This window comes from Phoenix dactylifera, unplaced genomic scaffold, assembly GCF_009389715.1.
Source record: "Phoenix dactylifera cultivar Barhee BC4 unplaced genomic scaffold, palm_55x_up_171113_PBpolish2nd_filt_p 002045F, whole genome shotgun sequence".
Lineage (NCBI taxonomy): Eukaryota > Viridiplantae > Streptophyta > Magnoliopsida > Arecales > Arecaceae > Phoenix > Phoenix dactylifera.
In genome coordinates, this window is record NW_024069320.1 from 25,183 (window position 1) to 38,793 (window position 13,611).

General features: G+C 39.3%; 1 pseudogene; it reads right to left on the reverse strand.

The window, feature by feature from the left end:
* Window positions 1-3,061: 3,061 nt before the first annotated feature.
* Window positions 3,062-4,800, reverse strand: LOC120109330 (annotated as a pseudogene).
* Between the last annotated feature and the right edge of the window lie 8,811 nt (window positions 4,801-13,611).

Consider the following 13,611-nt stretch of genomic DNA (forward strand, 5'->3'; position numbering starts at 1 on the left):
GGATGTCTAGAACAAGATGAAGCTCCCAAATTTCATCGCTGACACTCCATAAGCAAACGAACTCCCTTAAAGATATTTTTCAGTTGCTGGATAATTTCTGAAGTAGTCCTATTGTGGGTTTGGGTCTGCTGGTTTACACTGTCAATGTTTGCATCAAGCTTATCGATAACAGTGTTTGCTACTCTTTCAGCTCCTTCATTTAGCTTTAACAGCTCTGATTTGATGGAGTCTTGCATCTTCTTTGTAGCTTCCTGAATATCTGAGAATCTCATGTATTGACCCTGAATAAGACATCTCATAGTAGATAACTCCTCCTTCACTTTAGCAATCATCATTGAAATAGCTACAGTGGAGGGGGTCAGATCAGTAGAGGGTGTACTTGTGGTACTTCTTAGTTCTCTCAAAATATCATCCCTCAGTGCTCTGAGCTGCTCACCATTAAGCCTAACCTCAAGGGGCTGCTGAGATGGTGGCACAGTGGATGAAGGGTCAGCAGTGGATGAGGGGCCAATAGTGGATGGAAAGATGGAAAGATCTGCGGAGGTATCCGGATCATGGTCAGAAGTGGAAGAGTAAGGAGCAGTGGGGTCAGATGGTATAGCAGAAGAAGTTTTCCTAACCCAGGTATCTTCCACCTTATGGAATTTCATTCGGTGGAGAGTCCCCTCGCCCATATGGTCAGTGTAGCGAAGTGAACGAGAGGGTTCCCCCTCAGGAATAGGGACCTCTAATTTTCTAAAGATCAGGGTGAAGAGCATACTATATGGAAGACTCAATATTGGTTTTTCTAGGGGATCACAAATATGACTGTAAATGAGTCTAGAAAAGTTAAGAGGGACATCATGTAGGATGTTGAACATGATAGCTAGGTCTCTCTCAGAAATAAAGTCAAACCTACTCGTTTTAGGAAGGAGGGTGCGAGATATAATACTCAGTAGGAGGCGCATCTCAGCAGAGAGCTGATTTGCGAAGACCTCCTCAATGGGGGACTGGGGTACTCTCCCTAGAATGGCCGTAAGGGCCTCAGATCTATCAGAGGGTGAGTGGGAGCTATACCCTCACGAGAGAGATGGAGGACTCGGCAATGAGGTCCTCCGAGATACAGATAGGACATAGGCTACCCTCCCTTGAAGACCGCCGCCACCCCGTGTGACGGTGCTATAGAATTCCCGGACTAACCCTGGGTATGTGGGAAGATCAAGGGAACAAAGAAGTCTAGATCTTGAGCCCTAAGATGATGCCCTAAGGTAAACCCTTCTCAGGAGAGGAAATCAAAATCGACTTCCTCCCGGTAGAGACAACTCTTCCGGCGCACGAGCACGAAGGAACCGACCGAGGCGGAGAGGAAATTGGAGGAGGTGGTCTCACGGGTTCATTCCTCGCCTTGGTCGTCTCTCGGCGCCGCTCGCAATAAGAGGCCTCTTCCGGCGAGATACAATGGCTTTCCTAGGCATCCCGACCTACTAAAGGAAGAGAGACATGAAATGGAGAGAAATCGGAGAAAAAAATGAAGGGAAGGCGGAAAACGACCGTGGGAGACTCGAGGATTTTGGAACAGTGATGGCCAAAAGAAAGATTTGGAAAAAGTCGTTCGTTTAGGGTTAAAAGATGGATTCTCGACCTCGAGTCGACTCATGAAAATTCACGAGTCGACTCGCGCATGAGTCGACTCTCAGAATCATCCGAGTTGACTCGAACTCTGGCACATAACCAAAACTCAGTTAGTATCGTGCCAAGAGAGAGATATGGTAATCTTTAGAGCTTAAGAACGATTTGATGATTATAGACGTGGGAATACTATATCAAACGTAAATTAATGATCAAATCAATGAATGAGAGAAAAAAATTAAAGATATGGATCAATCACTAACCCTCTTCTAAGAGTACAACATCGATCTTCACTCAAGAATTTGTGAAGATATCAGCAAGTTTATCATCAGTACAAACAAATTCAAACATCACATCATCATTTAACATATGATCTCTTATGAAGTGATGTCTTATCTCAATGTGTTTAGTTCTTGAGTGCTGAATTGGATTTTTAGTTAGATTTATGGCACTTGGTTTATGGGAATCTTATTTGCTTAATGCCATAATCTTCAAGTTGTTGCTTGATCCACAAAATTTGAGCAAACAACTCCTGGCAGAACATATTCGGCCTCCGCTGTAAATAGTGCAACCGAGTTTTGTTTCTTGCTAAACCATGAGATTAAGTTCTCTCCTAAGAATTGACATGACCTGCTGATACTTTTCTATTAAGTTTACAACCAGCAAAGTCAGAATCAGTGTACCCTATTAAGTCTATACTTGATTCTTTAAAGTACCATAACCCTATATCTTTTGTTCCTATTAGATACTTAAAAATTCTTTTAACTGCAATTAGGTGTGATTCCTTAGGATTAGATTGATATCTAGCACACATGCATACACTAAACATGATATCAGGTCTACTTGCTGTAAGATATAATAATGATCCGATCATACCTCTATACAGCTTTTGATCTACTGACTTATCTGATTCATCTTGTCTAGTTTGCATGATGAGCTCATGGGGGTGCCAATTGACTTGTTTCCATCCATATCAAATTTTTTAGCATTTTCTTGATGTACTTAGCTTGATTGATGAAAATCCCTTTCTTAGATTGTTTGATTTGAAGTCCGAGAAAGTAGTTCAACTCTTCCATCATGCTCATCTCAAACTCACTCTGCATTAATTCAGCAAACTCTTCGCAAAGATGATTGTTAGTAGCACCGAAAATAATATCATCTACATAAATATGCACTATTAACATATCTTTATTTTTTTTTCAAAAATAAGGTTGTATCAACATTCCCTCTAGAAAATTCATGATCTAATAGAAATTTTGGTTTTTAGTTAGCGACGCTTTAAAGCGTCGTTATAAATATTTTTTTAAAAAAATATTTAAAAAATTATTTTGAATGAAAGCTGCATTTTTTTTTCTTTTTCTTTTGGCTGACAAAGGCCTATGTAGCATTGAGAGTGTCAAAAAGAGCACAGCACTACCATCAACAAAAAGGCTTGAGGATGATGAAGGCACCATTTGAAATATGGCAAAAAAAACAAAAATCTACTTCCATTTATTTCCAGATAATACACGGTTTCGTTATTGATCCAGCAAAAAATAAACTACATCCTAGATATTTGGAAGGGTATCATTTCGGACATTTCCTCCCTTAATACAATCTGGAAGCGATCTGAGATACCATATTGCAATAATAGATGCCTTCGGCAGTCTTCGGCAGCCAAGATACCTGATGTATAAGCTCCATGAACAGACCCAGAATGATCAACACTTGCTGCTTCCCCAGCAAAATATAAATTATCCACAGGAGTGCGAATCTCTCATACAAATCAGCTGGCTTCTCAACCAGATCACAAGAATAGGACCCAAGGGAATCTGGATCTGTACCTCACCGAGAAACCACATACTGAACCTGAAAAAAAATAACAGTTAAAAAAAATTAGTCCGAAGCTAAAATCACCATTGGAGTGCAACACAAACACAAATGAATATAGGTGGTAGAATCTTACTGGCTCTGTGGCATCTGGTAGCATTTTCTTAAGTTGTAGCATCACAAAGTTAACAGCTTCTTCTTCAGATAGTTTCTCAATGTCATGAGCAAACCTTCCAGCAGCCATGTACACAAGAACGGGATGTCCTGTTGCTTTGTGGAGATGAGAAAATAGCCACAGGCATAAGATGTTGGAGCAACCATTTCTAAAATTTCTACATTAGGCCAAAAGGCAGTACTAAAGTGAAGAGCTATCTTGTTCTCATTACCAGTATAGCCACCCAACATGCAATAATGCTCTGAAAAGTAAATAACAAAACCTCAATTAGATGTCACTATCCCAAGATTAGCTATTGCAAGGGGGTTCTGTAAATTTCAATGTACATCAAAGATTTTGTATGTACTATGTCTCTCTTTAGCATTCCATCGAATGGATGTCGTGCTTGGCTGCCTGCCACTCTTCTCACTGTCAGAAGGTTGAGAATATTGCATTCGTGGCAAGCAAGGAGGATAGCGGTGAGGGAGGTGGAGTTCGCCGGAGATCCAGCACGGCCAAATCCGCATACTCGCAGTATAGTTGGTCAGCAAGCTGCATAAAGATTTACAGTTCGAGAAGAGAGAAGAAAAATCAAATGAAAACTACCCATATTTCTCAACATACCTTCTTGAGGGCCAACTCCTCGATCAAGCGGGCCTTGGTGTGCCGGATCTCGGCATTCATCGCTTCCGCCACCACCCTATTTTTCTTCCGGCCGCCATCTCCGATTTCTACACAACATGGACAAAAAAAAAATGCGCCACTAAGGAAACATTAGGAAAAAGAAACCTTGGAAGGGAGAAAGAGGAGGAGGACCTGGAGGGCGTCGTCGATGTCAGACTCGACGGCGGCGAAGAGGCGGGCGAAAACATCATCGCCGGAGACGTTCTCTGCGCGCTGCTTCTCGATGCCACAAAGAGAAGCGGGGAAAAGAGGAGGGGAGTCGAGGTTGAGCCGAGGATGAGGCTGCCGCCTGCGGTGATGGAGAGGGAGGAAGAGTAGTAGAGGCAGAGGTCGGAAATGCGGAGGGAAAAAGGGGATTTGAGGAAGAGAGCACTTGGTCGGGGAAGGAGATGGCTTCTGTAGGGGTTAGGGATCACCTTTTGAAAGCGCGCGACGGAGAGAGAGGAGAAGGGGGTTAGGGATTAGGACGAAATAGGCTCCAACGACGCTTTTTAGCGTCATCTTAGGCCGGTGACTACACCCGCGCTTCGCCGGCAAATTTTGATGTTAGACTGAAAATTGCCGATGCTTTTAAAAGCATCGGTAAAACCGACTTTTCCTGTAGTGAGTTAAGCTAGCTAGATGATATGGAGTATTCTGCTTACATTCTCCTAATACCATTAATTTCATACTTTGGGATAATTTGCCCCTAGCCTTCACACTTAACCAATTCCTTAATCCATATTCCCTCTATCATTGTTCTTTTTAATAGCCAACTTCTAAACAAGAAAGAGATGAAGTGAGGGAGAAGAGGCTGAGTCCAAGTCTTACTTGTGTTAAATCAATTGCATTTTTTCATCCTTCTGCAATTCTGATTACCCCTAACCAAGATTCAATTGAAGGACTTTTATATAAAGATGAAAAAGTCATGGATTAATATACAAATGTGAATGATTTTAGATATCTAATTTAAAAAATTAAAATTTTAGAGAGCTCTATAATAGGAAAGCCGGGATTCTTTGGATCAAGCTCCGATTTGTTTGAATCCGAATCCATTGAAAGGATATCCAATGAACCACCAAAGGGTTACTGTTAGATGTGGATTCTTTAAGAAACTAGCTTGGGATGTAATCTTTATTATTATTTCATTTTTTTACTGTTGCTTAGAGTTAGGCTATGTCGACACAGATTTTGAGCAAGCATTATATTTTATTCAAAATTGACTCAAACATTGGATAGAGTCGACCGTTTGATTCTTTGATGAGGTTGATAAATAGTGTGTGCGTCCTTAGCAGGTTTGTGCAAATGCTTGGACGTGCCTCCAATTGCAATAAGCAGAAAGAAGGTGGGGCAAAGGTTTGGTAGAGCGAATTTTGATGTCTTTACCTTCAAAAACTTTTACTACCATGATTGGCTTCCTTGAAAAGAGGCAGGTAGGTTGTATTAAGGCTAAGATTCTACTCTAATATGTAAGAATAAATTGGATAACTAAAGCAGCTAAATTAAAGATAAATATGGAAAAAAAAGAGTAAAGATAAAGATAAAGATAACAACGAATGTTTGATTAGCCAAAGAGTTCTCTATTCAGGTTACATCCCACTATTTATATATATGATGTTATAACCAACTAGATAACCGTCCACCTCTAGTGCTGACACATATCCACATCCAATTCTTCACTTTTCTAAAAGTTTCGGTATCTGATGCTAGCTATCCTCCACTCTCCATATTCTAATAACCGTCGAGTTTGTATTGTATCACGATCCTTCTACAAGAGTGGGAACCCCATGTATCACCGCACCTACTTGGCCTTAAATTCCACAAAGCCAGACCTTATTCCATCTACCTTTGATGGTTATCCAACTTGTCCCAACTGATGCTCCCCTTTTTTGTCCTATGAAGCATTCTAGGTTCCATGTTGAATTATTTCCAAGCTTACCCAGTCTGTTCTCCTAAATGGAGTCAAGTGGACCAGGACTTCGGCTTCCTGGGAGGGTACTTGGCTTGAGACCTCTCCATCATTATCCAGTCTTGACCTTACTGCATGGTTGAACATGCATAGAACTTTTGGATAACATATTAGCTAGAATATGGTGTAAACAGATGGAAAGCCCTCTCTAGAGGGATTTCTATTGCACCTTTGGCTAATTTTAGTACAAAGTAATCTACCTGGGATAGATAGATTATATGTCACATACACTTCCTAGTCAACATGACATGTCAAGAGCTGTGTTTGCAAATTCTACATTATATAAAGATAGCATCCCTCAACTACCTCTATCAGCTATTAAAGTGGCTTGTAATTTGATATAAAATGACATTGTAAATATGTTGAACTTATATTCTATTATTAATCACTACTATATATTCTATCTTGAAATGGTGATAATGTTAACAGTCATGGCCCCATCCAGTAAGTTCCATTCTCCAAAAAGGTAGTGAATAATTAATCAGCGGAACAAGAGAGAAAGAATACAACATGTAAAAAATGCCCCTCTGGCTTTACCTTATCTTTATGCACCACTAATGCAAGCTGCTGCTGCTCTTCTTCTTCTTCCTCTTTTGATAAAAGCGGCATTTCATATAGTTCTAATATGAGTACATCCTGAAGGAAAGTAAAGAAAATAAGGGAGGAGAAATGTCCTCCGAGGATGTCCATACGATCTCTCTGGAATGTCGGACAACAAATGAGGCGATCCAGTTTGCGGCACTGTTCGCCTCTCGGAACACATGTAGTGCCTAAAAAGAGCTACTATATATTCTATCTTGAAATGGTGATAATGTTAACAGTCATGGCCCCATCCAGTAAGTTCCATTCTCCAAAAAGGTAGTGAATAATTAATCAGCGGAACAAGAGAGAGAATACAACATGTAAAAAATGCCCCCTCTGGCTTTACCTTATCTTTATGCACCACTAATGCAAGCTGCTGCTGCTTCTTCTTCTTCTTCCTCTTTTGATAAAAGCGGCATTTCATATAGTTCTAATATGAGTACATCCTGCCAAATCAAAGGAAAGTAAAGAAAATAAGGGAGGAGAAATGTCCTCCGAGGATGTCCATACGATCTCTCTGGAATGTCGGACAACAAATGAGGCGATCCAGTTTGCGGCACTGTTCGCCTCTCGGAACACATGTAGTGCCTAAAAAGAGCTCAACTCCTGGACCAGTCTGTGAGTATCACAGATAAGAGGGTGACCATCACCATATCTATCCACTTTCCGCACCCAGTCAATCACCACTGAAGAATCCCCCTCGAGACATACGCACTCAGCACCAAGTATCCGTCTCGCAAAGGAGATACCCTTCCAGATTGCCCGTAGCTCCGCCCCAACTGCAGTAAAATCAGGCGTACACCGCCACCCCCCCCCCCCCCCCCCCCCCCCCCCCCCAATCATTATAGCTACAGGACCCGTTCATGAATATAAAATAGCAATGCAGGATATAGTCAACGTGGTGGGTGGAAGTTGGTGTACCCTTGCACTACACATGGGCTCCACATAATGACCCATTCCCAATTTTTCCATCTCCCTTTCAGACTCGTTGAGCCGTGCTCTGCTTCTCCCGCGCAAGGGACATATGAGAGTTTCTACTTCCATAGCCTTGCTTTGTTTCCAAGGCTTTCCCCCCTTCCCCTCACCACTCTCCCCTTTCTGACACTGAGATGTGGACACCCAAATTGCAAAAGCATTGGCCCTCCACCTTTATGTTTGTGCACATGCATTCATACATTTAGCCATGCACTCTAATGCTTCCACTGCTCTTGAAGCACTGCAACCGACATTTAACCGCGACTACTCAATTAATTGATTGATCCCATCCATTCATCGATTGCATTAAATCTCAATCAACCAATAAACCCTAATGATGAGGATTCCTGTTCGGTTGTTGTTCGAACTAGGGGGGTCTAGCTCAAATCATGTCATTCGGTCGTTGTTTGAACTAGAGAGGCCTAGCTTAAATCATATGTCATCCGTGTATCGTGCAATGGTGGGTGATCGGACAGAATCAAGGTATAAGACCTTATTTGGCAGAACTGTTGGTAGTAGAGCCTTTTGAAGTAGAGCTTTTATAAAAACTATTTGTTGTTTAGTAACTATATTTCTAAAGTGTTGTGGAACTTTAATATCTATTTGGCAAACAAACTGAGAAAGTACTTTTAGTATGACAAAATAACCATACAGAACATTGCATAGTATTATAAAACAGAGCATAATAAAATATAATATATATTAATACATAAATATATGATATAATATAATATTATTCTAATATAGTTAACATAATATTGGCTCTAAACAGGTTCAGACTGTAAATCTTCTTCCGCAACGTCAACCATTGGATCGCAAACCATACAAATCTCAAAGCACTCTGAACTCTATCCATCTATCCGCACAAATCTCGAGATGGTCATTGCGCGATCCAATGATCAATTTGTCTGAAGGAAGGCGAAGGAATGGTCGGTGATTTGAAAGGATCGGGACATGCAAGTCCGTCTCTATCCACGGATGGTGGGTGATCAAAAGAATTTATACCGTATGAGTTGCTGCATATTTGGGCTTCATTTATTCGACACCCTAGCAGTGTCCCCTCAAAGATCCACAATGGCAATTGCAGACCACAATAGGCTCCTGGCAACATTCATCCATGGGAGGAGAATAGCAAGCAGAGAAGTGGACCAAGAACTGAAAACTACCCCATGGGTGGTGGCTCCACCACAACCGGCACTTCTCATTGTATTGCATGATGGCCACCTACGGCTAAATTGGACCTCCTGGTCATTAAGGTGGTGCCAAGACAATGATGTGGACGCCAAGGGATCTTTCCTCCGGTGCCGTCCACTTGGCATGTACGAAGTCCTTGGATCGATATCATATGGTTGGGTGACAATATTAGTTTTTTTTGTGTGTGTGAGTTTCTAGCTTTTTCCATTGCAATTCTAGCCATGGATAGTGTTTAAAGGAAAAAAAATGTTCAAGCGAAAGGGATGGATTGATTGAATAATGCCATGCCATGCGTCTCCTTGGGATCACTCTTCCTACCCTTTTAACATCATGGGACAAAGTTGCGGCCTTTGTTAAGGATTAGGCTTCGAGACTTCATCCCCATGTTTGTATGTATTCCACTGTGATGCTTCAGAAAGCGACTTAAAGGTATTATTAATGCATTGAGGTGTTATCTGGTCCCTTGCATTTGGGTTAGGCCATAACAAAAGGCAGTTTGAGTCTGAAAGGGGTGATGAGCTAACTTCTCTGAAAAATGAACACATGCATCATAGACAAGGAGAGGGTTGTGATATGATGATATTAAATTAGAACCGAAACTCATACACGAGGACTGTTATTTGTTGATGACTACGATGGCATGCGGCAAAAGGAATACAGAACGATGTTTACTTAGGATGGGACTCGCCTAATGTACTAAGACTTAGATATCATGTATTGCTTTCAATGCAAGTAGACAAGGGCTACTCAATCTAAGAATAAAATAGGTGTTCACACTTTGTAAGGGACCTTATGTTCTATTGCTAATTGTGCCTTTCAAGAGCTAAACAAAGGATGCAATCAGATGTGTTATGTCCAGCTTTCCTTACACTTTGATGCAAAGATGTTTTAGTTTTAAGTCTAGGCGAGGGCTGAAGTGGCAGCTTGATCAAGTGCATGGAATTTAATTCTAAAAACCATGGTTCAGGAGCTGTCGGAGAGTAAATTCAGCTTCCTACTGAAAACATGAGGCATAAAGACGAGCTGATTGACTAAATGCCAACATTCAGGCATTTCCATCTAAGCCATACATGTAATTTTACATACACAAAATATTTGGACAAAATCGAAACATATGACTGACACAAATTTTAACCAATAGGAATCGAAAAATTCACACAAACTCATGCTAGAATTGGTTGATTCAGACCTGTTTATTGGCTTACATTTGGTCTAAGTAGCAGAATGAACACAGCACGAAGATTAGCAATGTCTAGATGGTATTTTGATAGTTACTTCATTTGCTACTTTGAGATGAACTCATGGCATCTTTTACATAAAGGAGTTGGCCCTGATATGCTGCATGTGTTGGGGGTTCCTTATATAGGAGGTAATTGCCAAACTGCCAAGTGTTTCTCTTTTTCCCTTTTGGTACATAATGCTAATTAATATTCTGACATTAGTTTCATGAACCATTACATGTACATTTTATATACACATCAGATTTAGATTGAAATTAAGAAACATAAATCAATCAATTCAGATTTGAACAGGGAGGAACTGAACAATTTGCACAAATTCATGCTTGAATTGGCTGATTCAAGTCAATTCATCGACTCATATGGTAGAATTGGATCACGCACAGCAGACCACCATGAATCGGTGTGGCAGAGACTCAGACCACTTTAGCTGTGGGCAGAAATGCACTTATTCTTGATGTCTATCATATGCTACCCACAAGCCAAAAGAAACTGAAATTTTTAGGTAGTCTCAGATAAATACCCCTCCATTCATGGATGGTTAAAATCTAAATAAGATGGATGAGAAATTAAACTATTATCGACAAAGACAGTTTTACCTATAAACTTATAAATTCGTATAGTTATTGTTGATTCTCCACAAGTGGTATATCAGTATCATAAAGATTTTGGATAGAGTAAGGAGATTCATTAAGTATTAGATCTTGATTCAGCTCAAACCTAATATCGCAACTAGACATTCTTGGTTAAAAATCTATGGGCCTGAATAATTAAACTAGGGGCAGGATATCTCCTTTTCGCAGAAAAGATATATAAAGAAGAAATGATTCGAAACGAAATCCGAGACACAACATATAGTGACTCTTATCTTGGCAAGTAATCCTCAAACCTAGAACCAACTTCCGACCCTTGTTCCTCTCTTTTCTTCTCCTTTTCAACTGCTCCACTTGTAACCGCATAGCTTCTAGCCACAGCTATCTTCCTTGAAGGGCTGGAACAGAAGTCTGTTGAGGAACGCAAAAGCATAACCATGACAAACCATGATGATACAGTAGACTCCACATTAACTGATACTTTCTAAATTAATATCTAATATCATTTTTTTTGAGCAAGCTAATTGGTTACATGGATGATAATTAACAATTTCCCATCTAGAACAACCAATACCTCTAACATTATCAATGTTTGTTCATACTTCTTACAAACATGAAGAGAGACACCATTTAAGTACATTAAAATATCTAGTTCTCGTCGTATCTAAGTAGGTTCTCCCATTGGACATAATTAATAAAACTAAATAAATGAAATTTGAGGCAAACTTAATTTTCATTGCAAAGTTTGAGTACCGAGCAGACATTGGTTTACTTGGCCAACATGCAGTTCTAGGAAAACAAAGACCATCACTGTTAATCAGGTGGCATGCCAATATAAAGAAATTAGAAATGTAAGTTATTGTCTGCTAATAATAGGTGAATCTAATATCTAATCATCTTAATCTTTTTTTCTAAAAAAATCTAAATAATCTTATAAACCAACATTTTTGCTTTTCTCAGAACATTTTTGTTATCAATCTACTAGCATAAAATAAAGCAAAAATTATACTGCAAAAATAATAGAGGGCCTACTTTACGAACTATGAAAGCTTGTTAAATATTAAAATTACAAAAACATAGCCTGTTGCAGGGAAAATCCATTGAATTTTCTTGCAAGTTGGCATGCTCATGCCAAAGATAATCCTGAAATATATTTCACAATTAACGCAGGAAATTGATCAAATCATAACACATGCTTGGGGAAAAATATATAGATTCAATTCAAAAGTAAATCAAAATTTTCTCTCCCATCTTAACAAAGATATCTGTAATTGCAGGTGGAAAAGTCTGGTTCTTTCGCAGTCAATTCTTATTACTCCTTAACACCTCCAGAATCAATGATGCCCAATCCACCCCATTTCAGGGGCCTGTGGCACTCGTGAAAGCTAAGATCTTCTCTTGGCTTGCTATTAAAAATAAAATGTTGACCAAATACATTCTGCGCAGAACAAACTCTATTGATGGTTGTGCACTCTAAACGAAGACCACAGAAACTTCAAAATCATCTCCTTGTCCACTGTCCACCATCCAAGCAACTCTAGGCACACTTCAAATCAAAAATCAGCATCAGTAACATCCAGGGTCCCACCTCTCCCTCTAGACAACCTGGAGAAGCAAGCATATCAAGAAAATCTACTAGAACATCTGGCTTGAGAGAATCAACAGGGTGTTCCTGAACAAATCCTATCCCATTAATGATCCGGCGAACACGATCACTGCCAACTTCTCCATATGGGATTTTACTACATTAAGGAGATAGGCTTCTTCCTTCTCTCCTCCCTCTCTCCTGTTTCGAATCCTGCTTGATCTTGCTTTCTGTTATTTCTGCTGTTTTAACCTTTTCCCTATTATTTTGCTTTACTTTGTTGTACTACCTTTCATTATCTCAATAAATTTGGATGGATTCTATCCAACCTTTCATTTGGAAGAAAAAGGAAAAAAAATATCAAAAGCAATCTTACTGGTGCCTTCAATTTTTCACCAAATCATTTCGATTTTGTATTTCAGTGCACTCATATCTCGTAAGAGAACCAGGTAATAGAAAATTTCAAATGAAGTACAACTTGCTGAGCATATTCATTGAATAATGGAAGCTGATGGTTCAAACCTATACTTACAATTCATTCAAAATAGCCAAAAAGCAACATGTATATGATTATTGAAATTCTAAGTAAAACATTTCTTTTGGAGAGAAACTCAACCAGATAAACCAGAAAACTACTTTTCAGATGATATTTGGATTAACAAAGAAAGAAAGAAACAGTTATCAAAGTGAAAAACGTATACCACAAATTGGCAACAATAAGAACTTTGTCTAGTTCTCATTGACTATGCCTCTAGAGATGCAGTTTTAATAAAGTTACGTAAAATTAAGCAGCAGATTGAGAGGAACAGTCAAAGCAGGAACAAACAAGACATTATGATCTATCTCATGTTAGAAATGCAAAATGAAAAATTGATACCCAATTCAAAGTGTTGCTTATAATGGGTTTTGACCATGTCATTTACCAAACCGACTAGTCATGTGGACATTCAAATGAACTATATCTTGTCCCTCAAATAAATTTCATATTAAAGGAAGAACATGAAAGTTTATAGTCTTTTTTTTATTATTTTGTAGTGTATTAAGTGAAATATAAACAGATATAGAGAAGAAAGCTTCTTTATAAGGCTTAATCATGTTCATAAAGTTCTGAAATCATGAAGTCATGACTTGATTTGCATGTTCCACATGGATCTGAAGTTGGACTTGCATTTTTTTTCTTTATTTCTTTTTTTAGCCATAAGGGGATATTAAATGCTATCCTAGTCTGGAGAGCTAAGAAG